The 25,657-nt window shown below is 44.6% G+C and overlaps 1 long non-coding RNA gene and 1 other non-coding gene across 2 annotated transcripts; both read right to left on the bottom strand.

Moving 5' to 3' along the window:
- Positions 1-18,048: 18,048 nt before the first annotated feature.
- LOC114671674 (U6 spliceosomal RNA) lies at positions 18,049-18,155 on the bottom strand. Its single transcript, XR_003721691.2, has one exon. It is a non-coding gene; the product is annotated as a U6 spliceosomal RNA (small nuclear RNA).
- A 6,009-nt stretch (positions 18,156-24,164) lies between these two features.
- LOC106992723 (uncharacterized) lies at positions 24,165-25,031 on the bottom strand. Its single transcript, XR_013402335.1, has 2 exons — positions 24,826-25,031; positions 24,165-24,352 (listed from the first exon to the last, which is right to left on the bottom strand). It is a non-coding gene; the product is annotated as an uncharacterized LOC106992723 (long non-coding RNA).
- Positions 25,032-25,657: the final 626 nt, after the last annotated feature.

The following is a 25,657-nucleotide window of genomic DNA, read 5'->3' as shown; positions in this document are numbered from 1 at the left end:
GTGACCTCTTAATTTCAAAATCTAAAGAACATTTCTCAGTATTTCCAACAGAATATTTGGCAGCATCTGCCTCTAGTATAATCAAAACAGTAAATAAATAAATCATATATATATATTTAAAAAAAAAAAACAGATAAATACATAGGCTTTGAGGAGGAAGGGACTGGTTCACCAGCTCAGGGTTTCTTCCCACACCCCTGATAAAAGGTTAGACTCCTCCTTTGGCTCCTCTTCTAACCAGTTTTTCAGTGTCTGAATGTGTCTCTCTTAAAATGTGGTTCCCGGAGATAAAATGTATTTTTCATGTGAGGTTTAACCAAGGGAGAGTACAATGGAAATCTTCCTATTTTTCCTGTTGACTTTTCTAAGAAAGAAGTCAAGTTCAAGAGCTAAAGAGAAGAGTGTCACAGTGGCCACCCTAACGTTGATCTTGTAGATTGCCTCCTTAAAGTTCTTCAGACAAATGGATCTAAGTTGCCTTTCCACAAGCCAAACCTATCCAATACAGGATCATAATAAAATAATATGTCTCATTAATAATAATAATAATAATAATAAAATAAATATAACTAATTTATAATAATTTTTTTTCAACAAGTGGTTCCCTTCTCTGAAAACAAAACACTGGCTACATAGGAAAATAATGTTATTGTTTGCAAATAATCTTATAATTTCTTGGCAACTTCTGTTAACAAATTACTATCCCATTAAAGTGAAAGCTAAAACCATTATAAATTATTCCCTATCTTGTGCAGTTGATTCTGAGATCATTAAGTGGCTTGAATATTAATGAAGCTAGATAATGCAGTTGGTGAGACTACAGTAAGCAACTGATTGCTTACAGTATCCATCTCTGCTACTGACTCTGATATTTGGCCTTGAGAAAATCATTTCCTTACTTATCCTCCTTTCCCCATCTGTAAAATGGGCCTGTTGGATTTTTAAGTTCTGTTTTGCCTAGGCTGATCCGCCTGGCCACATTCCATCTTTTCTGCTCAAAACATCCCATGGCGTCTACAATCACCTTTGTCTCCTTAGCCCTACCTTCTGAAATCACATTCATTCTCCTACCAGATCCTCATCTCTCCTCCATTTGATCTTCTTCTGGGCACCAGTCCCACGGCTTGCACACACCACCCCTGCAACAATGCACCAACGTACAAGGAAAAAGAAACTGCATTCACAGACCCTCACTGAGATTTGTCACATTAAAGTGCATCTAAAACACAGATATGTAATTGGGGATGAGGTTAGTTTCTGTATTCTGACTTCCATTGGATTCCTTGGGACTGTAATAAATAGTCCATGAGAACAGTCCCTGAGGAAAGTGACCTGTCACTAGGCCTCCCTTGGGGGCAGGAGACCTGCAGTGTTAACTTGGCTCCACCTCCACTTTACCAATAGACTCAGCCCTATTTCTGGGCTCCTTTTTTCCCCAAGCTGCCTGGGGAGATTCAGCTTATCTCCACCTTTCCAGTGGCCTTGGAGAGTGGTGAAACTGGTTTTTCCTGAGGTTCTTTGAGGCACCTTTGACTTTGCTCTTGGTTCATTCCTTCCTCAGGACCCCCTTTAAAGTAGCGGTCGGGGTTATCTTGCTTTCCACTTAAACTCTCCATTTTCAGGTTTTTCTACTGAGGAAGGACCTGCAGGTCACAGTATAAAGAGTGGTACAGAAAAGAATGCAGGTTCTCATTCCCTAAGCAGTGGCCCATTGAATGGATGCTGGGGATTTATCCCCCTCTCTGTCTCCACATCCACAAAATCCAATCCACGGAGACTGCACTTCAATCTGTTTATACCACTCTCTGCAGAGAGGGCTTTTACCACCTCCTTCAGCCACCCATCTCTGCACCCAGTACAGGAAATTAATATGTTTATCTGCCAGAATTTACCCAAGTAGCCCTTTTCTGAGGATAAGCAGCATTTAAAGAGAACTACCTATGGGAGGCAGGGGTGGGAAACCAATGGGTTTCTTGTATTTTCAAGCTGATAATGAAAGAAGGAAGCCAGAGATGAAAGTCATCTGCAAATCCAAAATTTTATCCCATTTATCAAAATCTTCCTAGAATTTAGATTAGCATGAAAATCTGTCTTCTGAAAAGTTCAAGAATTATCTGCTTTGACATAAACCCTTCCTGCATTCAGAAAATAAATGTGTTGTAGCTTTAAGAAGGGCAACCCTACCCTTGTTCTCACACCAAATTGCACTCTACATTCAGAGCCCTTGAGCAACTGAGCTGAGGCAAGTAAGTGCTGAAGGTGCTGTGCAGCAGTCAACTCCTGGAGTCCTGCCAGGCAGACACGGCAGAGTCTTGCACACACATGCTCACCCACACTGAGGTCGTCACTGTTTGGTGTGACGGCTGTACCCACTGAGCAGCCAGGGACGATTTTTCCCTCCCTGGGACATGTGGCAATGTCTGAGACAATTTTTAGTTATCACAGCTGGTATGTGGGTGGGGTGGGGCACGGGGGGTTGTTATTAGTATCTAGTGGAAAGAAGCCAAGAATGCTGCTATACTTTCTACAAAGCCCAAAACAGCCCTTGTTCAGCCCAAGATGTCGATTGTGCCGAGATTGAGAAATGCTACCTTTAGAGTAACCAGTTTGAGAAAAGAGTCATTTCTCCTATGTATTTTCAGATCTACCATCTCCCAAGCTCCAATTCTGAATGCATTCATTTATTCTCTCATTCATTTATTCATTCATTCATTCTATATGCATATATTGAACTCCTACTACTGTATAACAAACCCTGTGTAGATGCTGAATAAAGTGGCAAGAGGAAGTAGCCATGATCCTTGTCCTTAAAGAGAATGCAATCATGCAGGGAGAGAGATCAACATTAAGAGTATATACTTGACAGCAGACATTGTTCTAAGCACTTTGCTTATTCATTTAATTCTTACAATAGTCCTATGGGATAGGTACTATTATTATTCCTGGGTCATCAGTGAGATCATTGAGGTAATAGGTAGAGAGGTTAAGTAACTTGCACAAGATCACACAGACAACAGGTAGTGGAGGCAGGATTCAGGCATAGGCCAGCAGGTTACAGAGCCCATCTATGCTTTTAACCAGCATGCCATGCTGCCTGTCATGTAAACAAACACACAGCTGGAATGGTAGTAAATTATTTAAAAAGGAGAAGAAAATGAAGCTTTGAATGGCTATTATAAAAGGAAGTATAATACAGTCAGGAGGCTCTGAAGAGAACTCCTTGAGAAAATGGCACTTGGGCTAAGATCTGAGGAGTTGACAACCGAGACAGAGAAGGGTCTTCCAGGCAGAGGGACAGTATGTGTATTTGTTTTCTGTTGTTGCTGTAACAAATCACCACATAGTGGCTTAAGACAACACACATTTATTCTCTTACAGTTCTATGGTTTAGACACGTGATGCAAGTCTCATTGAGCTACAATCAAGATGTTGGCAGAAGTGCATTCCTTTCTGAAGGCTGTAGGAGGAATCTGTTTCCTTGCCTTTTCCAGCTTCTAGAGGCTGCCTGCATTCTTTGGATCATGGCTCCTTTCCATCTTCAGAGCCAGCAATGTCTGATTGAGTCCATCTCTCATCAAATCATTCAACCTTTTATTCTGGTCCCTCTGCTACTCTTAAGGGCCCTTGTGATTACACTGAGCCCACCCAGATAATCCAGAATGATCTCTCTATGTTAAGGTTAGTTGACTAACAACCTTAATTCCATCTGCAACCTTACTTCCCCTTTGCCAGGCAATGAAACATATTCACAGGTTCTGGGGATTAAGGTGTGGACATCTTTGGGAGGTCATTATTCCGCCTATTATAAACAGCATGTCAAAAGCCTTGCAGAAGAAGAAAAGAGACAAGTATGAGAGGTGGCAGAAGGTCCACGTGGTTGAAACTGAGGAAAGGAAGGGAGAAGTGGACAGGAGGTTAGGCCACAGAGCCAGACATGATGGACCTTGGAAGCTACATTAGAAATGTGGTCTTCTTCCTGAGAACAAGGGTTAGCTCTGAAGCATGTTAACCAGGGCATTGGTGTGACTGGATTAGCATTCTGACAACAGGTGTTAGAGGTAGGTGTTTAACAAGGAGAGAGTAGAGGAAGAGGCCAGAGTGGGGCAGGTGGACCCGCTGGGGAGGGGAAGGGGTGCAGGTGGGAAGTGATGGCAGTCTAGAATGGAATTTAAGATGGAGAGAGACAGGAAGATGAAGATTCAAGAGGCGTTTCTGAGATGAAATCAGTAGAACTGGGGTTTGGGGGAGTAGGAAATAGAGAATGAGAGAGAGGGAGAAGTCAGGGAGGCTCCTGGGCTTGGGTGACCAGTGGTGCCACAGAGAATGAGAACAATTGAGGAGGAGCTCATGGAGGTGGGGGGAAATTGGCTTTGAACGCATTAAATTTGAAGTTCCCAAAAGGAAATGCCAGCTAGGCTGGTGGATTTGTGAGTCAAGAGCCCAGAGGAAAGGCCTTATTTATGGTTGCTACAGTGACTGTTGTCCAACTCCATGTCCTGCTGGCATCTCAAAACCAATATATCTCAGCCAAATCTGTTACCTTCCCCCAAACCAACTTTGACACCTGCATCCTTTTCCCTTTTAAGGCACCATCCTACAAGGTCAGAAGTCTTATCTGACTTATCTCACCAGGCGCTGTACAGGGCAGCAATGTGTCTGGACTCTTGTAAGAGAATAATAAACATGGTAGAATAAATAACTGATTAAACCAATGAATTAATCAATTACCTCTAGGTCTCTTTCTCTGGGTCCCTCTGCCCTACTCCCTGAATCACACTCTTTTACTCTGTTTCTTTTGGGCAAAAAGTCAGGTCTGTTTAGTTTACAAAGACCTGGGGTCAAATTGTGTTTTGACCCTAGCACCTGTAGCCACAGGACCTTTGACCTTAAAACTGCAAAGGGCTCTGTTTCTTTAAGCAGCTCAGCCAGACACTCAGAGAGAAACTTAACAAAACTGACAATCATTGCTGGATTTTATTATTTGTTTGGGTGTCTAAAATCAGAGTTATTTCCCGTAAGAGATATGTTTCATAAAGCATTGCTATAAACTGATGCACTTAAACATAAAATTGTAGCTTTTTCAATCAGATAAATATATTTCCATGTAGATATTATTTTGTGAATTCACGTTCTTTGTCCTTTAAAGTTTCCAGGAACTCTACACTCATTCACCACACAGCACTGCAGTAGAGAGAGAAACAACTGCTCACAAAGGAATGGTCCACTGGGTTAGAGCCTCCCTGAGCTTAAACCTTAATTAATCAATCACTCAGAAAAGCATCCATTAAGCTCTGCTGTATTCAGCACTGTAAAACAAAAAGAATTACAGACATGGTGCTTTAAAAGCTTGTGGGCTGAGACTACTTTCTGTCTTTTGCTTTTGCACCATACTTGTTAGATGTTTAAACAAGAAATTGAACAAAAACACAGCAAAATGTTAAAAAGAGTTCTGGAGTTCTCTTTAGATCGAATGTTAGCTCATTCTATCACAACAAAACTGTAGTCAGATAATTTTCCTTTTCTTCATTCACCAAATGAACTTTATTGAATACCTATTATTTGCCAAGCAGAGGGAACACAGCTAGGAAGAGTCTGCTCCAGTTCCCCATGGGACTCACATTCGAGAAGGAGGAGACAGTCAATCAGCACTAGAGAAACAGAAAAATACGAAGTCTTCATGATTGCAATAGGACTCTGTGAAATGAAGAAGTACTGTAGGCTCGACTTTTAGGAAATGCCTGTCACCATAGTTAATATTTAAGCTAAAATATGAATAATAGGGAAAAAGCGGGGGCATAATACAAAAATCCAGGGGAAGCATCCCAAATATTTCTTGACTAAAAACTACATAAAACAGGGACTGAGCCCTGTTTAACATTACAGTCACAGAGTGTTAGCTCTGGGTACTCAAAAAGAAGCAGGTATTTACGGTCTTTAAAATATAGATAATCACCTCCAGGACCTACCTAATCTCTTGACACTTTGCAAGGCTCCCTAAACCAGTACCATAATCACTACAAAGCTGTGCTTAGAGGCACTGAGCCAGCAGATCCAGCCCTTACCGCCATATCTGGGCACAAAGACTCTTTTTTTTAGGCTAGAAATTTTCTAACCTTGACTCCTTCTTTCTAACATTTTTCATTTCCCATTTCTCTTTTACTGGGTTCAAGGTTTTGCCCAGTTTCCAGGTGGGTCCTGCTTTGGCACGTTAGGAGTAACTGCAGAAAACCCCTCCCTTCACTTCTGAACCACAGTAAAGGAAACGCTTGGGCTAGAAAAAACAGGAACCACTTCACCTCTCTCCCTGCTCCCCAAAATACTCCTCGTAGCAGACTTGGAGCACAGATTCCCTCAGTCTTCTCTTCTAGGACATCACATCCTCCACCATAGGAAATTCCTTCTCATGACCAGTTCCTCCAGCTACAACTTTATTCCATGTATGGAGCTGGTTCTTGCTGCTAAAACCAGTGGCTGACTCTTCACAGACTCAACACAGCTAAGGAAAAAATTGGTGAACTTGAAGATGGGTCAATGGAAATTAAACAAACTGAGGCACAAAGGCAAAAAAAAAAAAAAAGGTAGAAAACATAACGAAGTGAAACAGAAACAGAATATAGCATCCAAGAGCTGTGGGATGATAAAAGTTAATGGCTGGACATGCAGTCATCACATAAACTGGAAGGGTACTAGGGTTATTAGTTCAACCTGTCCCCACCTAACCCCTAGTTATACAGCATTAACTTCAAAGTCATCCTGAAAGTCAACTCCCAACCTTAATTTCTCAGTCATCTTCCTTGGCTAGCATATTCTAATATTCTAATATAGAGATGGTCTTAGCAGTGATGAAAATGATGTTCTCATGGCATAGTTTGGGGGTCATTAAAATAGGATTGCCAGATAAAATGCAGAACATCCAGTTCAATTTGAATTTCAGATTTTTAATCTAAAGCATGTCTTATGCAATATTTGGGACATACTTATACTAAGAAAGTATTCATTGATTACCTGAAATTCTGATTGAATGGGGCACCCATATTTTCATTTGCTAAATCTGCTAACTCTACATTAAAAGTTACCATGCAATCCACTCAAAAGTCTCTCCTTTTTGACCATCCACATTACCTCCCCCTAATAAAACCATGGATTGGTTTATCAGGTCTACCAGGCATTAACCTAAGCCGTAGGCGCTTGGTGAAGCACGGGGCATACCATGGAAGAGTGGCAGGAGAAAACCTGCCACAGAGGAGAAAAGCTCTGAGTCCAGAATCAGAACATCCTGTTCTAGAACCAGCTCTGCCTCTTACAAATTGGGCACCTCACTGAACTTCTGTGTCTCACCTTCCCAGCGCATAAAATGCCAATTACAGTCCCACTTAGTCCGCTCTCCCAAGCTCTCAGGTGATCCTCAGCACAGCTCTCCATGGAAACATAATTTGAAAACCGTATAGGAAGACACGCCCATCTGGCAGTGGTATTATTGTTCCTTATGGGAAGAAATGAGAAAAAGACCAAGCCGCCAGGTAGAGGGTTCTGGATACGGGAAGGAAAGGCCTCAGACGCTCTTTGCCTGTCTATCTTGCCCCTCACTGCCATTAGCAACACCTGCTGTCATCAGACCTGCCCACTTCTACCCCGACAAATTGTATTTCAAACCATTATTGGTCAATAGCCTTTATTTTTGGACTTTGCCATCATGAGCACCCCAGGCGCCACCAGGCTCTGTGATGTCAGTGTGGCTGAGCTTGGCCTGGTCAATTCTCAAAGGGGAAACTGCCAAGGGGACTATGGGAGGGCTCAGTGATACAAGACCCTGTCCTCTGAGCCAACTCTGATGACAGCCAGGTGAAGTAAGCCTCCGTTAGGGACACCATTCACCTGCTGGCCTCTGGCCTCTCTCTGGCGATGATCAGTACCCAGCAAACTGGCTCGGGCATGAGTAACAAGACAGGTTTATTTCACGTGGCTCCTGGCGAGGGAGCAGTGGCCTGGATTCCATACATCAATAAGAGGACAGACAGCAAGCTGGCACTGGCCTGGAATTAGTACTCCCAACCTGGTTCTCCAGGGATGCTCTGCCATCTCTTGAGACTCCAGACTCTGAATCCAAGGCTCAACTGCCCCATTTTAGATGCCTCATGAGCCTAAATGACCTGCCTGCAAGGCCAGATCCACCCCTCCCCTGCTGTCTCTCCCTCGCCAACATCCACGGCAGTCTCCACGTTCAGGAGAAAGAAGCCTTAGGTATTTCCTCTGAATCTGAAAAAGAGAATTTGCATGAGCAGCGGCAAGCTCCCCTGGGCTCAGGGGCTCTTTAGTTATAAGAGGGAACATGTTGTAGTTACAGTTAGAGAGGCTTGAACTAGACAACAGGAATGTGTACACTGCCACTGCAGCATGAGGACACAGATTGGAGATCGTGGGACATGTTACCAAAGGAGGTTACAGACAGCCCTACTCTCATGTTTTCTGATCCAGAGACAAGGGACTGTGGCAGGCCCAGAAAGAAAACTCCAGAGACAGAAAAATTGTGATTCTTTGCACTATGAAATAAGCTAGAGCACAACTGAATGTCTGCTTGGAACACGCGACATCCACAGGAACATCTTTAAACACAGAAGGTCTTCTCAACGCATATCTCTGGTGATAGGACAACAGGGGGCTCAAGTTTCTCCAGCCAGTAGCAGGTGAGTTGCACCCAGGCTTGTCAATTTCATGCACACCTGACCCAGTGGATCATGCTGCCCTCCAAACCTCCCTTAGCTTCCATGTTGACCCTGGGCACTACAGGTCTAGGAATGTGCACAAGAATTAGACAGCTGCATGCTCTTACACACATGGAGCCCATCAATGGCTGTTCAAAAGTTCAGTCAAGGAAGGAGAAGCTAAGAGGGGCCCCTGGGGAAAGTGTAGAAGGTCCCACTGGGAAGCTGCCTCTTGGGCTCCTTTAGGAGCAGGAGCACCTATCTGGCCTGAGGCCTGTCCCTACTGGCTCTCTCTGAAATGGCTTCTCTCTGTCCCTCCAGACCAGATCTGGTTTCAAAAGACTTGGAACTCTCCAAGCCCTTGCCTGCTGTGAACTGATTTATTTGGATCCATCTGTCAGAGCGTGACTGAAGAGTGTCCAGCCAGCTAGGAGCCCAGCTGCAGCAGATGTTGTCTTGGAATGCCCTGCGAGGTGAGGCTCATATGGATTTTACCCGCCCGTTCCACTTGTTGTCTTTTTGCCCTCCTGGGAAAGACTTGGAAAGGGGTTGAGAACATCTGCGTGACCCATGAGAACCAGGAAAGTGAACGGGGCATCTTGGGGGCCACAGAGCAGTAAGGAGGCAGGCGTGCTGGTGCAGCAAATGGCGGGGCCCCTGGCTCTAGCCTGTGACTGCACACATAAAATAAATGTTGCTGATACAAGGGTACGTACCATTTATTAATAATAAAATAAGCAACACTCTCTATTGTAAGTTCCATATGACCAATGGATTCTCACAGAATGTTTTTGTGAATTTTTGCCAAACTCTTGTGTCTATGGTGAGTTTATCATTGCAGTTCAACTATGATTTGACAAAGGGCTGTGTTTGGCAACAGCTTGTGAAACTCTAGAAAATTTAAAAATTGGAGTAGGAGCTCTTGGGACCCAGTAGAAGCTGGGTCCCATATCCCACTGAGGCGATCTCTCAAGTGGGCACACGAGGGTAGGGGCTGTCCCTGTCTATCTGTGCCTGCAGCACTCATCACCAACCAACCCAGTCAGCCAATCACAGTTCAGCATTCAAGCTGTTCCCTGAATTGGACCTGCTTGCCTTAAATCACCCAAAGAAGAAAGCCAAGCAAGCAGGATCTGATAAAGTAGGAGCAGGTGTCCACAGGGAGCAGGGCCAGGGACTGATGGTGGCAGGTGGTGGGTAGCCAATAAGACTCCATAGACTGAGTGGTTCAGAGTTTGGAGAGAAGCAGCAGGCATGGAATGGGGAGAGCAGGAGCCAGGGAGGGCATTCCTGGTGAGAGGGATGGCATGAGGAAAGGCACGGGACAAAGGGCTGCCTTTTCCGGCACGCAGATCACTCTTAGATACCGTCACTAAACAAATGTTTATTGTCCACTGTGTGCGAAGCATGGTTCTAAATTAAACAAAGTCTCTGCTCTGATGGAGATTACATTCTACCAGGGAAGAGACCCAATATACAGCAAACAAGAACCCTCCATGGTGGAGGATGCTATGAGCCAACAGCTTTTATTTCAATATAAGGAAGAACTTGATGGGGAGCCTAATCCCCAGGGATGTTAAACAGGTGCTTCTCAAAGAAAAGTCAAGTATGGCTAAGCGAAGAAAACCAGGTACCTTTCATGCACAGCTTCTCAAGGCCCTGGTGCTCGTGGCCGTCGGGAGTCATCAGCAGGAGATGATGGGCTGTAGTGCTTGTCAAACTTGCTTTACGGATGGAAGAAAACAAAAACATGAGTTGGGCTCCTAGGTGGAGAGCCAGAATATCTGACATCCTGGGTAGCCAGTGTGGGGATGTTAGAGCAGGTAGTCAGGCAGACATGAGGAGGGCTGGAGAGGGCTCCCTCCCACCAGCAATGTCTGGTGACCCTCAGATGATGGTCAGGCAGTTGCTACACTGTCTCTCTAAAATAATAACTGGTCACAGCTGGTGCCAGGGAAAGGCAGTCTCCCAATAGATAGAAAACACCTGAAGCTGGTGATCAGCAGCAGCTTCCTGAAAAGATCTCAGGAGCTGGGCGAGTGAGCCCATGCATGGGCTCTCAGAGGCAAAATGGCCAAGTTTAACTGATCTATGACCTTCCTCTAAGAACACTTGACTGGTAAGGGAAAAATGCCTCAAATGAGCATGTACACAACTTCAGTAAACTCACTGCACTTGCGGCCCCTCCTAAGTGCTGGCAGGCCACTGTGCATCCTAACAGCCCACCCCAAGGGAAGAATCAGGGGAGAAGAAGTGTAAACTCTGGAACCTTCCAAGGTTTAAAACCCCAAGTCAAGAACAGAACAGTGCACTTCAACCTCTCAAATTGCTTGCCTGGCCCTCTAACAAGTATACTTTACTTCCTTTCATTCCTGCTCCAAAACTTTTTAATAAACTTTCACTCCTGTTCTAAAACTTGCCTCAGTCTCTCCCTCTGCCTAATGCCCCTCAGTCGAGTTCCTCTGGAAAGGCAAGAATCGACTTGCTCCAAACTGGTATGAATTCGCCACTGCTCACAAGAATATTACTTCAATGTCTGAGCTCCTGAGACCTGAATAGGGGAAATCAGAGGAGGGGAAAGGCTGATCCAGAAATGTAGCTACTCCTGTCAGCCCAGCTGCTGCTTCTCTGCATTGTCCACAACCCCCAAGTCCCCAAGAGAAATTAATCCCCCAGTGGCACTTGCACGGGGTAAGAGCTCCCACCTGGGTCTTTCTTGTCACAAGGGCCAAGCCCCGTGCTGTGGAGCGATAGCCCAGGCTTGGCAAATAAGCAGGCCCTGGACAACTTGTTTCTGGCCAGACTCCTGTGAGAGCAGTTGGAGCCTCCAGAGAGCTCACAGTGAGACACAGCTCCTGGACTCCAGATGAACTAAGAACTGACAGATTAATTAGGCTTCTCCAGGGACTTCTAAACTGTCCCATTGGGCCACCAGAGATCCTCCAAGGTGCCTTGGGAGGTACTGAGAAAGATGACAAGCAGCTGAGGGATAGGGCTTCAGCAACTCCTGGCCTCAGCACGGAAGATCCCCCTGCTCTCTACTGACGCTCTGCACAGAAAGGTTCATCTGATCGATAAGAAGAAAAACATATTTGCAACACATGGAGGGCTCCAGCCTTTGCCTCTGGCCCCTCCAGACATACAGCCATCTCCTAAACTACTCTCACTTCATAATAGTCCTCTGACTTCTCCATAAACTTGGCAGTTGCTTTTCACACACTCAGGTCTGCCTGTCTCCCAGTTCTGGAGAAGGGAGGCAGATGAAGGAGAAAACTCAGACCCAGCGAGGAGAAGGAACCACAGCTGGTAGCAGAGCAGGGGTGGCCCAGGACAAGCACTGTGTCAGCGGCTACACACTCTGAACGTCCCCTCTGACAGCCCCTGCCACCACTTGCTCCCAGCCCACAATTCCACCTCACATCAGAGCCGCTGCCCAAGAGCTCATGAAAACCCCTCTGTGCTTTTTGGCCCTGCGGTTTAGTTCCACACACAGCACACTTTACCAGTTTTTGAGCCAACCCCGAATGACAGTCATTTTCCCCAGGATTAAAAATCCCTTTAACTGATCCTTCATGCCACACAGGCTGAGCCTGGGAAAAACATCCGGGAAGCACATCTGGTCCACCAGCCGACCTCCCTCACAGATGGGCCTTGATGGGCATGAGCCCTAGTTCCTGCTACACCACCAGGAATGTGGCTTTGGGTCCCAGCCCCAGCCAAGAAGCTTACTCCACTGAGTAATCCTAGTGCCTGGAGAAAGTCAGCAAACCTCTGTGAGCCCGTTTCTGCTTCTTGGCAATGTGGGGAAAACACACCCTATTAACTCACTTCACCGTCCATTATAGCAAGCAAGGCAGTGGCTAAAAGGCAGTCAGAATCCTTAGTGAAGGCAGAGCATCTGCAGTAATTCCAAGTGTCTGTTCTCTTGCAAGATTGTTGAGAGGTGCAAATGCATATTGTTAAGTGTGGGGGCAGGCTCACATAGTTTCGGTTCAATTCCTCTTGCTTTCCTTCAGCAGCCACCCAAAAGACAGCCTGATCTTGACAGAGGCTTTGACCATGGTGATTTTCACAGAAGCCCTAGATAGTCACCCCTTATCTGTCTTGGGAATAAAGTTGCTGAGGGTTGATTAGCAAAGTAGGGAAAGTGCAACCGAGGCCTGGCATTTTCTAGAGGAGAGATGGCAGTGGCGACAGGGCCCATGGGGTGGGGAAGAGGGTCAGCCGTGTGAGTGGCTCCATTCCTATTAGTGGCACCACCAGCAGACCTCCCTGGAGCCAGCCAGTCCGGCCAGACTGATTAGGCCAATTCACTCTTTATCTAGGACAAGCAGATAAGGTTGTGGCCCAAGAGGGGTGGCTATGGGATGTGCCCAGCTGGAAGGAGACCCAAGAACACTGTAGCTGATGGAGAGGGAAGGGAAGAACAGGAAGAGTTCTCTCAGGAGCCTCCTTTGTGGATTTCAAATGATCTTCAGTCAAGATGGCACTAAGCCTCCTAACATGCCCCACCTGAATACCTGAGGCTGGCAGTTCTCCAACTCTAGAGAGCATCAGAATCACCTGGGGGGTTCCTAAAACACAGGTGGTGGGCCCCCACCCCGGGTCCTGCTTTAGCAGGTCAGGAAGGGACTAAGAATTTGTATGTCTAACAAATTTCCTGGTCATGTTGATGCTACCGGTTCAAGCACCACACTTGGAGAACTGCTGCCATAGGCCCTTGACGAAACCTACCTGTCCAGCCCCTCCCCAGCCTCATCCTTAGGCTATTCCTCAAATCCATCTCCCTCATTGCTCCTGAGACCCTACTTCCAAGAAAGCCCCTAATGAGGAGGGATGGCCACCTCTCTCTCCACAGTCTAGGGTCGTATAGGCACTGAGGTATGGGACCCTCCTGGGCTCCACTTCCCTCATTTTAGGGTGGACCAAGCAATATTTCTTTTTCTTTTTTTTTTTTTTAAGATGGAGTCTCACTCTGTCACCCAGGCTGGAGTTCAGTGGTATAATCTCAACTCACTGCAATCTCCGCCTCCCGTATTCAAGTGATTCTCCTGCTTCAGCCTCTTGAGTAGCTGGGATTACAGGCGTGCGCCACCACACTTGGCTGATTTTTGCATTTTTAGTAGAGATAGGGTTTCACCATGTTGGCTAGTCTGGTCTCGAACTTCTGGCCTCAAATGATCCACCCACCTCAGTCTCCCAAAGTGCTGGGATTACAGGCGTGAGCCACCGCGCCCACCCTAAGCAGTTTTTCAACAAGCCCCTTTCCACACTGAAGTTCCCTGAATCCATGGAAGGGAAAAGAACACCAAGCTTTAACTGGGAACCTAGCTGGGGCCGGCTCTGTTCTTCCCATTCATCTGGACACCGGATTACACAGATGACTTCATTTTGAGCATCCACTCATATCTAAACCCCTAAATACATGTCTGAAGAGTTTTTCAGTTGTCAACTTTCCCTCATTTTCCTCCTGTCTGCTTTCTTCTCTTTGCCTCTTCCCCAGACTTAATATTTAAGCAGAATTTTATTTCTGCAGATGTTTGATCCATTTTTTTCATACCTCAGCTGGCCACCTTTCGCCTGGGACACTCTGGTGCCCTCCCAGAATAGAATCTTGTCCACAACCATCTCCCTGACAGGCTTCCAGATGCTGCCCTGGCCAGAATCAGTCACCCAGGCTGCACCGGAAGCCACCTGTTGCCTGGTCCCAGCCTTGGCCTAAATCATAGTGGGGAGCCCTGGCAAGAGGCTCAGTGCCTGCCCTCTGAATTGCTAGCAAGATCTCTGGTACCCACACCAAGGCCTTGTAAAACTCCACAAATTTTTGTGAAAAAGAAGTGTCCCTGCAGGCAGAAGGCCTACACTGCATCACTATTTCTGCTGTCAAATGACAGCTTCAGGGTCCCACAAGTGAGAGAGGGGCAGACCCCTGCCTGGGCTAGAATTCTGTGGGTCTTGGGTCTCCACACAGAAGTTGCTCAGTCAGAAACCCCTCTGTCCTCCAGGTGTCCTGCCAGACACATATGCTTTCTCCCACCTGACTGTCACCAATAAATCATGGAGCTGGCCAAAGGCAGGTTCTCCTAACATTGCAGGTGAGAAAAGCTGAGATCCCCAGAGCGAAAACAACATGCCCAACGTTGCGCAGATAAATTCTTGGTGGAGTGGGAAAAGGGTCAGGGTCCCCCAGACTTGAACAGCTCACTTTGCTTTGACACAATCTGGCCCTGGGTGCTGTTGCCTGACTCAGATCTGACTGCATGTGCCAGGGCCAGGGCATGTGCCAGGGCCAGCCTGCCCTGGCCGGTCTCTACTCTGTAACCGGACACAACCATGAAGGACATCAAGAAGGGGGCAAGGGAGCAGAAAAGATATACAAAGGGATTTGAGCGGATTTGGTTACAAAGTTGCACCAGCCATTTCCTGGAATCTAATGGGAGCGAGTTCTGAGAACTTGAAGGGGTGGGGAAGTAGAGGGGGGAGGGAAAAAAAGGCAGATGACTGGCTTGCGGGGTGTGCAGTGGGGAGGAGAGATGGGCCCTGCTCTTGTGGCCAACAGCCAGGCAGGCCAGGCTCCTGGAGGCAGGAAGGGGCCTGAGAAGTATCTTTCCCCAGCCCTCAAATGATTTCTGCAACCTATGGAAAGCCCCCAGGCCTTCCAATAAAGCTCCTTCTAAGCCTTCTTCCCAAAGCCCACTCTGGGCCTGGACAGCCTGGAGGGTTGATGTGCTTCTCCAGGGCTGGTAAGGACAAAAGGGAGCAAAGGTTCCTGGTCCACTTGGGATGACTTTGCCCCTGGAGACAGGGAACCAAGGCCCTCTGGTGCTGTTCTTGTCTTCTAGGCCTTCCTGCCCCTTTCCTCTTGCCTCCTCAACCCTCTCCTCTCTTCTTGCTCTCCCTCTGCTTCCGCCTTCACATTCTTCTTCTTTCTGTAGAACTTCTCCACCTCCACCTTCCTCTACCCCTTTGGTACTTCCACATTCCATAATGCCCAGTTGAGGACAGAGGCAGAACCTCATCCTGAACCCCTGCCCACGCTGAGCAAGTGGGGTTTGGAGATAAGAGTCACAATGGGGACTTCACTTCTCACGAGTGATTCAGCAGCCTCCTGCATACTTGCTCTCACTCTCTCTAAGCCTCATTCCTGCCAGGAGGGCCATGTCTGCCAGGCCCAATCACCAATGTGGGGAAACCAGCAATCCCCTATTTTTCCAGAAAGTCCCCCCATCATCACACACTTTATTTGCCCTCTTCCTTTCCTTTCCCCTTTACCCACAGGACCAAGGAAAGATGGAGATCGCTCACCTGTTCCTACCTCTATGATAGCTGCCTACATTGGCATGAAAAACACCAAATCATAAGGCAAGACAAGGAAGCTTCACCCACTAAACCACAGGCCCCTTGAGGGAAGGACCTGTGCCTTTTAATGTTGTGCAACAAAGCCACTGTGACTTTGTGGCTGAATATATTTATTACTTTTATTTGGAGCTGCACCAATTTTTTTGGCTTTTAAGGCCAATGTATTACTTCTGTTATTTAAATGTTGAGAGAGACATACTGAGGCATGAATTAGCAGCTCTTGCATACTTGGATACTCCGAACCCAACATATTTTCAATTGAGACCATCCTGGAAAATCTGTTATGTAAAGGAGATGATGCATACTATCCCCAGCTGGGTCTGGGAGAGATATGGAGTAGGCATTCAAACAAGGTGTGTCCAATTGCTTAGTTGTTTCACTAAAGAAATCAAGATGGCATGGGTGGAAAGCCAAAGGGGATGGAAAGCCAAATGTCATGACCAGCACTGTCTGCAGATCACCCATCAACACTCCTCCTACTGTCTGACATCCTATTATCAATTGCAGATTTTGCTAAAAATTAAACCAAGTCAGATGTCTCTTCTCAAAGTAGCCCACAGACAGGGTGCCATCTCAGGATCATCTGAAGCTAGTGCGGGAAAGGCGAGTCCCTTTCTTTAGCAAACAAGTCTTTTTGTCACAACCCTGACTTATTCCTGGGGCCTGCTGGGTGGTGTACACAGTGACTGAGTCATATATATAGTATGACCTTTGAGGGCGATATCATGATAAGATGCCCACACAGAAGCAAAGCCAAGTTCCTTGGCCTTGTGTATGAGGCTAAAAGGAGCTGCTTCTCTGCTGGGGCTGAAGGGGAGGGCTCACCATGCTGGGACCCAAACCCCTGAGCCAGATGACGGCCGATGGTGTTTCTGTGGGAGAACAATGGACCTAGTTCTACAAGTGTTGACAAAACTGCAAACTGGTGTCCCTGGCTGCTACTGGAAGGAACTGCCACTGCCAGGGTGAGAAATCATTGCTATGTGATACTGATAGGAGCGGAAAGCATGACGAGGAACAGAAAGCAAACAGGAAGGAGCACTGGCCAGGCCAAACTAGAGGCTGCCTTACAGAGATGGGATTAAATTTATTCACCTACAGAAACACTAGAACCATATTACTGCCATGTATATGAATTTCAGGGACAGTTTGAAATTAACAGAGGGCAAAGCCAAAACTGAAAGAGATCTACTTTGATTCAACTTGCTCATACTCTGATGCCCATACTCAGGAATGGAACTGTTCTCTTTCCTATATGGGTTAGTTTATTCTGGGAAACAGTAAAGAAGATGCCTACTTAAGTCACTTAACCAACTAGGACCTTGACTATGGAAACCACACACCATCCTAAATAGAGAGGATCTCAGGGACTGGCTATTACAACCTTCCCCTCTCCTCCCACCCACTAGCAGACATTAACAGATGAGGAAACGAAATCACAGAGGGACCAAGTGATCAAAGAGTGGCCAGGACTAGCCCTGGAACTGGAGTCATTCTTTTGTTCAACAAGTATTTATCGATCATCTATTGTTCTCGCCATGGGTCTAGGTTCTTGGAAAATATCAGTGAATAAAACTCCCAGGAAATTGGGAAAACTAAAATATAAGCCATACTGTGGCAAAGAGATTTTGTCTGTATCTCTTCTTCCTAAGGTGCTCTCTCTTTATTACTTTAGGAGGGCTTCGTTTTTCACTTATTTTTTTTTAATTTATTTTTTATTATTATTATACTTTAAGTTCTAGGGTACATGTGCATAACGTGCAGGTTTGTTACATATGTATACTTGTGCCATGTTGCTGTGCTGCACCCATCAACTCGTCAGCACCCATCAACTCGTCATTTACATCAGGTATAACTCCCAATGCAATCCCTCCCCACTCCCCCCTCCCCATGATAGGCCCCGGTGTGTGATGTTCCCCTTCCCAAGTCCAAGTGATCTCATTGTTCAGTTCCCACTTATGAGTGAGAACATGCGGTGTTTGGTTTTAAAAATATGGAACGCTTCACGAATTTGCGTGTCATCCTTGCGCAGGGGCCATGCTAATCTTCTCTGTATCGTTCCAATTTTAGTATACGTGCTGCCGAAGTGAGCACGTTTTTCACTTATTTTATCTGCAGACCTCATCATGAAACAAAACACTTTCAGCGAGTTGTTGTGCTTAAAAGGAGAAGCTTGGAGAGGCAACAGAATACAGTGCAATGAACACTGCATTTTGCCCCCATGCTCCACTGACCTCCATAGTTCTGAAAACTCTAGGACCATACCAATTTCAAACATCCTGCTCTTGTGACAGTACGTACTAAGAACCTTGTTTCTGGATGGTTGGGTATATATGTTCATGTTCACATTCTTCTTGGAAAGAGACTGGTGCCAGAGACTGGTGCCAGGCACAACAGCTCCCCCAGGTGCTCTGGAGGAATGGCCTGTGTTAGACAGTGGTGGGGATCAACTGGTTTGGAAATTAGTTCACCTCTTCCATTAAAACAACACCCTTTTTTTTTTTTTTTTTTTTTTTTTTTTTTGCTTTAAGTTCTGAGATGCACGTGCAGAACATGCAGGTTTGTTACATAGGTATACATGTGCATAATGGTTTGCTGCACCCATCAACCTGTCATCTAGGTTTCAAGCCCCACATGCCTTAGATATTTGTCCTAATGATCTCCCTCCCCTTGCTCCCCACTCCCCAACAGGTCCCAGTGTGTGATGTTCCCCTCCCTATGTCCATGTGTTCTCACTGGAAAACAACAAACTTTTAAGAGATCTTATGGGAAACCTCAGAGATAATGGAGGAGCCAGGGTTTCTTTAGGGGGCTGAAAATTCTTACGTTCTATTTTTCACATTTCCAATGATACCAGGCCCATTTATTGTTGATGATAGACATGAAGGTGCTTTGAGCCTATAAAATAAGAAAAGCAAAGAGAAGCAAAGGGAGACAGATAAGGCAATGGAAAATATAGATGTGGCTGCATTTCACCCTTCACCTGAGTTCGAATCAAGAAGCATGGCTTGTGCTCACTGATCCAGGGGATGAATTGAAATTTTGTTTATTCTGGTCTTTGTTTTTCCCTCTTTCTCTTGATCTCCATTTTTTAATCTTTTCCTCTGATTTTCTAGTTTAACTCCTGGGAAACAAAAGGGACAAAGGGAAACTGGGCTCCAATTCTATCAATCAACTGTCAGAACTTCTACAAGGTGCTTGGTCATGTAAATTAAAATTTCAAGAGTTCTAATATGTATCTGGGTTATCATTTCCCACATAATCTTAGAAATTTGAACATGGAACACCTGGTAACCCATTTAGTACATGGATACACAGAAAATAAGGGTGTAATGATGGGAAGGTAAATTCAGAACCTTTGAAAACTCTATTAAATATCTCAAAATGGAATTATCTTTGAAGAATCTATTTTATGTGTTTTGTATATGCTTATTTCAGCTGATACTATAAAGAAGCACTTTTAGAATCCAGGGAAGACAAGGAATCCGGAATGAATGTCCTTCATACATTTTCTATTCACATAGAATAGTGCTCTAACCTACCCCAAATAAATAGAGGCCTCCACTGTGCTAAAAGTCCTCTGAGCAATAAGAGTTTACAACCTCTCTTAGTCACCCATGCCAGGTCATTGCCAAAGTTCACCTTTAATGCTCTCTCACACTGCTGATGGGACTACAGGTCAATGAAACCTCTCTGAAAAGCAATTTAGAAAACACACAACCCATTTGACCCTATAAATCCACTTTTATAAGCTGTATCCTAAGAAAATATAAAAAATACAGACAATACTGAACAAAGATGTAAATTTTTGTATACATTTTAATAAAAATAATTAGAACTGCAGTAAATATAAGATGTTGGTTCATAGATTGTATAAAACAAAATGATAGAATATTATGTAGTCATACACAGACATACAACAATGTTAGCATGATGCATTTTCTGTCTCCGTTTTGGCTGAGGCCCTAAAAAAGCAGAGAATAATATATCAGGGAGCAAGTATTCCTACCTATCAAAGGTGCTAGGCAGCCCAAGGGGCAGTTAACATTCCCAGAGGAAACCTTCAACTAGGAGAGGATGGAAATCCATTACATGTCCCAGCCTCCCCGCATCTGGAGAGATAATTCCAAGGTGCATTCTACAGTTTCTCAGAGGGTCTCCAGCAGGATTGAACCCCAGTTGCTGATGACAATACTCAGCTCAGTAACATATTCTTTATTCTCTTCCTTCCCTGTCCCACGTGGCCTGTCCCCTCCCTTCTGCTTCCTATAATCTACCTCCCATTACAAAGCCTAGACTCAAGTTCTTATCTCAGGTTGTATTGGAAGGTGAGATAAAATTAAGTTGCTCCCAAAACATGCCAATAATATCAAATACTCAGCAAGGGAATTATAGATTTTGAATACCAAAAACTCAGGAAGGGAATTATGTACAAAGAGCTCATTTCATCCCCCACCCAAAGCAGGAAAACACACAATGAAAATGTGGCTCTCTGCTTCAAAGAGGGGGGGGGGAAATATATTGAGAATATACACAAACGAATAATCCAGTGAGTTGTCTTGCTCCAACATTATCATCTCATCGCTGCCATTGTTATTGTCATACACCAACAATGCAGGTAGAGATCAGTCAGGGTCCCCGCCCTTCAGGGAATCACAAAACTGGAAAAAGACTCACAGGTCCAGGACCTGTTTAAGGCAATTCCTCTGCCTAACACAATGTTCTTGCAGTCCCAGCTATCAAGAAAGCATTTAGAGAACACAGTGTTATACGCACCAAAAAATAATAATAAGTGTCAGGGGCAGGAGGACTACAATGTGTTAGGAGTCTTCTGTCCCAATTTGGAGCCCAAGTCACATCCAGACAGACAACTGATTCTCTTCTCTGTGGTTATAATTCTTATAATTTCCTCATTAATTTCAAACTATTCTTCAGGAAAAAGAAGGGATTCTGAGGCTAGCAATGAGATAGACTTGATAATGTGTGGTCCCTGTGATCTGAATAAAGATCCAAAAAGCAGGTTGCCCTGTATACAATTCCAGATGCTTGTCCTTGGATCCCCTACCTAGAATATCAAACTGTCCTCTTTACTGTTTGATAAATGTGGGCAAGAGAGCAATGGAACCAACACAGCTGGTAGTGCTAGCTACCAAAAGTTTAGGAGAGAGGTTACAAAATCAAATATCTTCAGAGCTCAGGCAGGTAGTATAAAGTAACACAAGCAGGGATTTGTGGAGACAGGCAAATTGACAAGTACGTGCCTCTTCCGAAAGATGCTTCTGAGTGCAAGCCAGTTAAAATCTAGTATTGATAGACACTGAACATTTTTAAGAGCAACCAAGAAGTCAAATATCTAGATTTTACATGAAAGTTCCTGACTTTTCCATGGTGGCAACTAATCCAAATGTTTTCTGCTCACTCCACATTGGCCTGCATAGGACGTCAAAGAAAACATATTTGTGGGCTGTTTCGGTTCTTGGGCCACCAGTTTGGACATAAGTTATGAGAGTAATCTTCTGTTATTGGAGAATGTATTAAAAGCGCACCATAATAGGCAACTATAAAATTTTGAAAAGCAGAAAGACTGGAGAAAAGTGTTAGGTCATGAGTTATAACCGAGCAAGAGGGACTGTACTCAGATTCACAAGCTTATGCTCTCTAATCTGGGACCAGTTTCAGCACCTGATATGATGAGTTATAAAGGATAATGGTGGCTGTAACATTATGACGCTTGTTGCATCATACAAAGCCCTGACCTGATAGCTGCCTCCTCCTGTCACTGATTTAATTGCCTGAGTAGCATCTGGCTTAGGACTAGTAGGTTCTGTCCCCTAGCCCTACTTCCCTGTACTCCTTAAAAGACCCTTTTACCAGAAATATAAAATTACTAGTCCCATGAAGACAAGTATAAAGATAGCCTACTGCAGAAAGGTATCCAGAAAGAGGAAGAAGCCTCTGAGTAGAAGTAACAACCTACCGCAAAGGGTTAATGAAACTCTTAGGAAAAGGAAGCATAATATTGACACTTAGGTGAGATCCGGAGAAGAAGGATCCAACCTCCCAGGGGCTGGAGGAATGAGGGTAGATAGAACCCTGCCAGCCAGCTCTACCTACCTCTTCGTTTGTGTGACTTTTTTGAAGGTATAATAGCACCACTCTGACGTGGGTCTTAATTCAAGCACATCCTAAGCTGTATGATCTTAAGCAAGTTAATCATTCCACCTGTTTCAATTATGAAATTGGGACCCTGATTACCTCGATGCTACAACCGAGATAAATGAAATAATGATTCCACAGTCTCTAGTGTAGGGCCTGATAAACTGCAGTCTGCAGGCCAAATCCAGCAAAGTTTAACTAAAACAAAGCCAGAGCCATTCACTTACTATGGCTGCTATCACCTGCAAAGAATAAAACACCTGCTATCTGGCCCTATAACTCTGTCGGGGCTCTCTTGAGTGGCCCTATCACCTCGTATAACTCACAAAAGCTGCTGTAAGGTATAACTTGGGTCATGGTTGCTTACCTCATACAAGACTTTCATCAATAAATATTAAATACCCTAGACAGAAGATTCAAATGTTTCACATCCTGTAGTTCTCCACTATTATCAATTTCAAAATTTTCTTCTAAGTTTCAAATTTGAACATGTGATAGATCTCCTGGTACTATTAGATTTATTCTGGTTTTCTCCTGGACTATATGTCTTAGACTATATACACTATGTGTACATTTCTTAGAGTACATAGACATGTGAACAGGACCTGGCACATGGGCATTATTCAATAGTAAAACATGTCCTATGTAAATGTAGCAAAAATAGTGAGGGTGGTGTGGAGGACTGCGCCAGAATGACGCAGGGAAGGCTATTGACCTCTTTGCCTTTGCCTTCTCCCTGAGATTATGTCAGTGTATGCACAACATGATTACAGCCTACTACTGCCAGACACACTTATAACCCGTTACTGTAGCCAGTTACTACCAGAGGTCCCTGTTACCTGTTACCATGGCCTACTACCATAAGACATGCTTATATCCAATGATATAGCTATATTACTACAGCCTGCTACCACAAGAGCGACTTGTATTATTACTACATACACTACCTCAGGACACCCCGCTCTTGCGCCCAGGAACACCTGCCATAACATCTTTAAGCAGTAAATTGCCATCTCTCCGCACCCCTACACTAAGACCAAATGTGACCACCAAAGAGCAAAAGCAATCATCAAAGAAATGCAAGAAGCTCATCAACATCTAGGAAATAGGACAAAACCCTGGGGCCCACCTAAGTCAGCCGAACAAGAAAAAGGCAGTTTCTGCATCTTTCATGTTCCAAAGGAAATAGAGAATTGAGTTGTGAGGCCCCAACCTTACAGATTAGCTTTGGTCTTGCTGGTAAATGGTTTTTAAAGATTGCATTTATGATTCTCGGGGGGAGGCAAGCTGTGCTTAGCAGAACTTTTGCAGTTTAGTGGTAATGGATTGGGAGTAAGAGATGATTTGGTACCTTTACATAAGTTATACAAGGTTCACGTTTAATTACACAAGGGATTCTATAAAGCTATAAGAATTATTTGATCCCAAATTGCCCAAACACTACATGATATCTAGAGCATACTACCAGGAGAAGCTCGAGGATGTTGTCCTTTAAAGAGTTCCAAATGTACATATGCCTTTGTAAGCGTATGTTGTGTCTTTGCACTTCCTCACATTTACAATTCCGGGACTTCATGATGGATGACCTGGGCTTGTTTCTAGGAAAACAAGCATCTTCATTTCTGCTAACAAATGAATGAGAAGTGTGAACTGTGGTGATCTGGTGGTTCACCTGTCTTAGCCTGCACTGGACTTGTTTAGATGGTCTATCAAACCAAATAAGCCCTTATCATATCCAGAAAGCACCTCAATTTATCCCAAACCAAAGCCCAACCACAAACATCATAGTAAATCTTTCAAACAGGAAAAAAAGGGTAAACTACATATTTCCTCCTGACTCATGTGGTTCTCCCTCTACTTATCACACCCAACTGATTACATGAAGGGCTAGGGTTCTAAGGTCACCCAACGTCACTCTTCAGCTGAACAGTAACACTCAAACACACCTTTGTCAGAGAAAGAAGAGAAATTTTATTTAGAGACACTGGGGTGGAGAGGAATAATCAATGATGATTATGGTGGTCTTGGGCCTGTACCAAAAGCCTTTCTTAGTGCTGGTTGTGGGAGAACACATGGCCCAGAAAAGCCCAGATTCAAGCAGCTTCTTCAACCAAAACATTGACATATTCTGCTGACTAAAGAGACAAATAAGAATATTAAAGATATACACTCCAAAAACCCATGTGTTTTTCATATAGGGACCTTCCCAACTCAGTTTCTCAGAGATTCCATCAAATAACAGACCTTCAAAGAGTTTGAGAGTCCCACCTCAAAGAGGTAGTCCAGGGTTTGTATGATCTCTCTTTACTGCATGGACAAGATTAGAAGGAGGCTCTACAGCACAAAGAAGACAAGCCATGAGCACAGAAAGCCTGGCTCTTCACAGGACTCATGGGGAAACAGGGAGAGAGTTGGGTGGTTGTTTTTTATTGGTGGGTGGGTGTTGGTAAGGGAAGGGATTGTTAGAGAAGTACTGGGGCCAGTCTTTAGAAGGTGATAGGAGATCTTTGCTTATGAAGAGGCATGACAGTTTGGGAGACTGGCAGGCATGGGTGACAATTCCTCAGTCCTGAGAGTCCCCTTTATAATCAGAAAATGTCATCAATACCTTGTCTTCTCATTCCTTTTCAGAGATAATTTCCTTGCTTTTTGCCTCTGTGGGGAATATTTCAGATGACATGCTGAATACCTACATCTGCAGGCCTTCACCATCTTCTGTTCCTCAGCTCTGGTCAGTACGAGGTTTTGGTTGAAACAGCAATATCCACCTGCTCCTACTGTTGTCCCTCTCTCCTACCCTAAATCCATTTGTCCAAAGCAGTCCACCCATCATTTCCTTTATATAGTGGCTTATGACATGGACCCTCCTGGTAAAGGGTCCATGATTGATGGTGCCTTGTCACAATGGCTGAAAGTCAACATGAAAGCTTGGTTGAGTGGTTGGGGCAGTACTGAAATGTTGGATAAAATTAAGAAAATGCCTATTGGGATTCCTTAAATCAGCTGGCTTCCTATCAGGATAGCCCATTGGAACCCCCATGAATTACAGAAACCAAGCAAAATTCTCTATGCCTTTCAAATACAAGTCTAGCATTTTTAAAGCCTTTGTCTGCTGACACATTTAGGCATATATTCCTGGTTTCATTGCCTTACTTCTAGAAAGAGCTCCTGAGGGAGGATTTGAATAATGTACACTTTTTAAATGAATGTATTGAAGTATAATTGATATACAATTAACTGCACATATTTTAAGTGTACAATTTGATAAGTTTTGACATAGGTATACACCCATAAACCATTACTACAAATCAAGATAATAAGTACGTTCTACTGTGCTCCCTTTGTAATCTTCCCCTGCCCCTCCCCCAAGTTCTACTCTAAGTCCCCAAAATGTGGAATTTAAAGCTCTATTCCAGTTCATTTTCTAAATCTACTACCCC

The sequence above is a fragment of the Macaca mulatta genome, chromosome 12 (genome assembly GCF_049350105.2).
Source record: "Macaca mulatta isolate MMU2019108-1 chromosome 12, T2T-MMU8v2.0, whole genome shotgun sequence".
Lineage (NCBI taxonomy): Eukaryota > Metazoa > Chordata > Mammalia > Primates > Cercopithecidae > Macaca > Macaca mulatta.
This window is presented reverse-complemented; position numbering and strand designations above follow the sequence as displayed.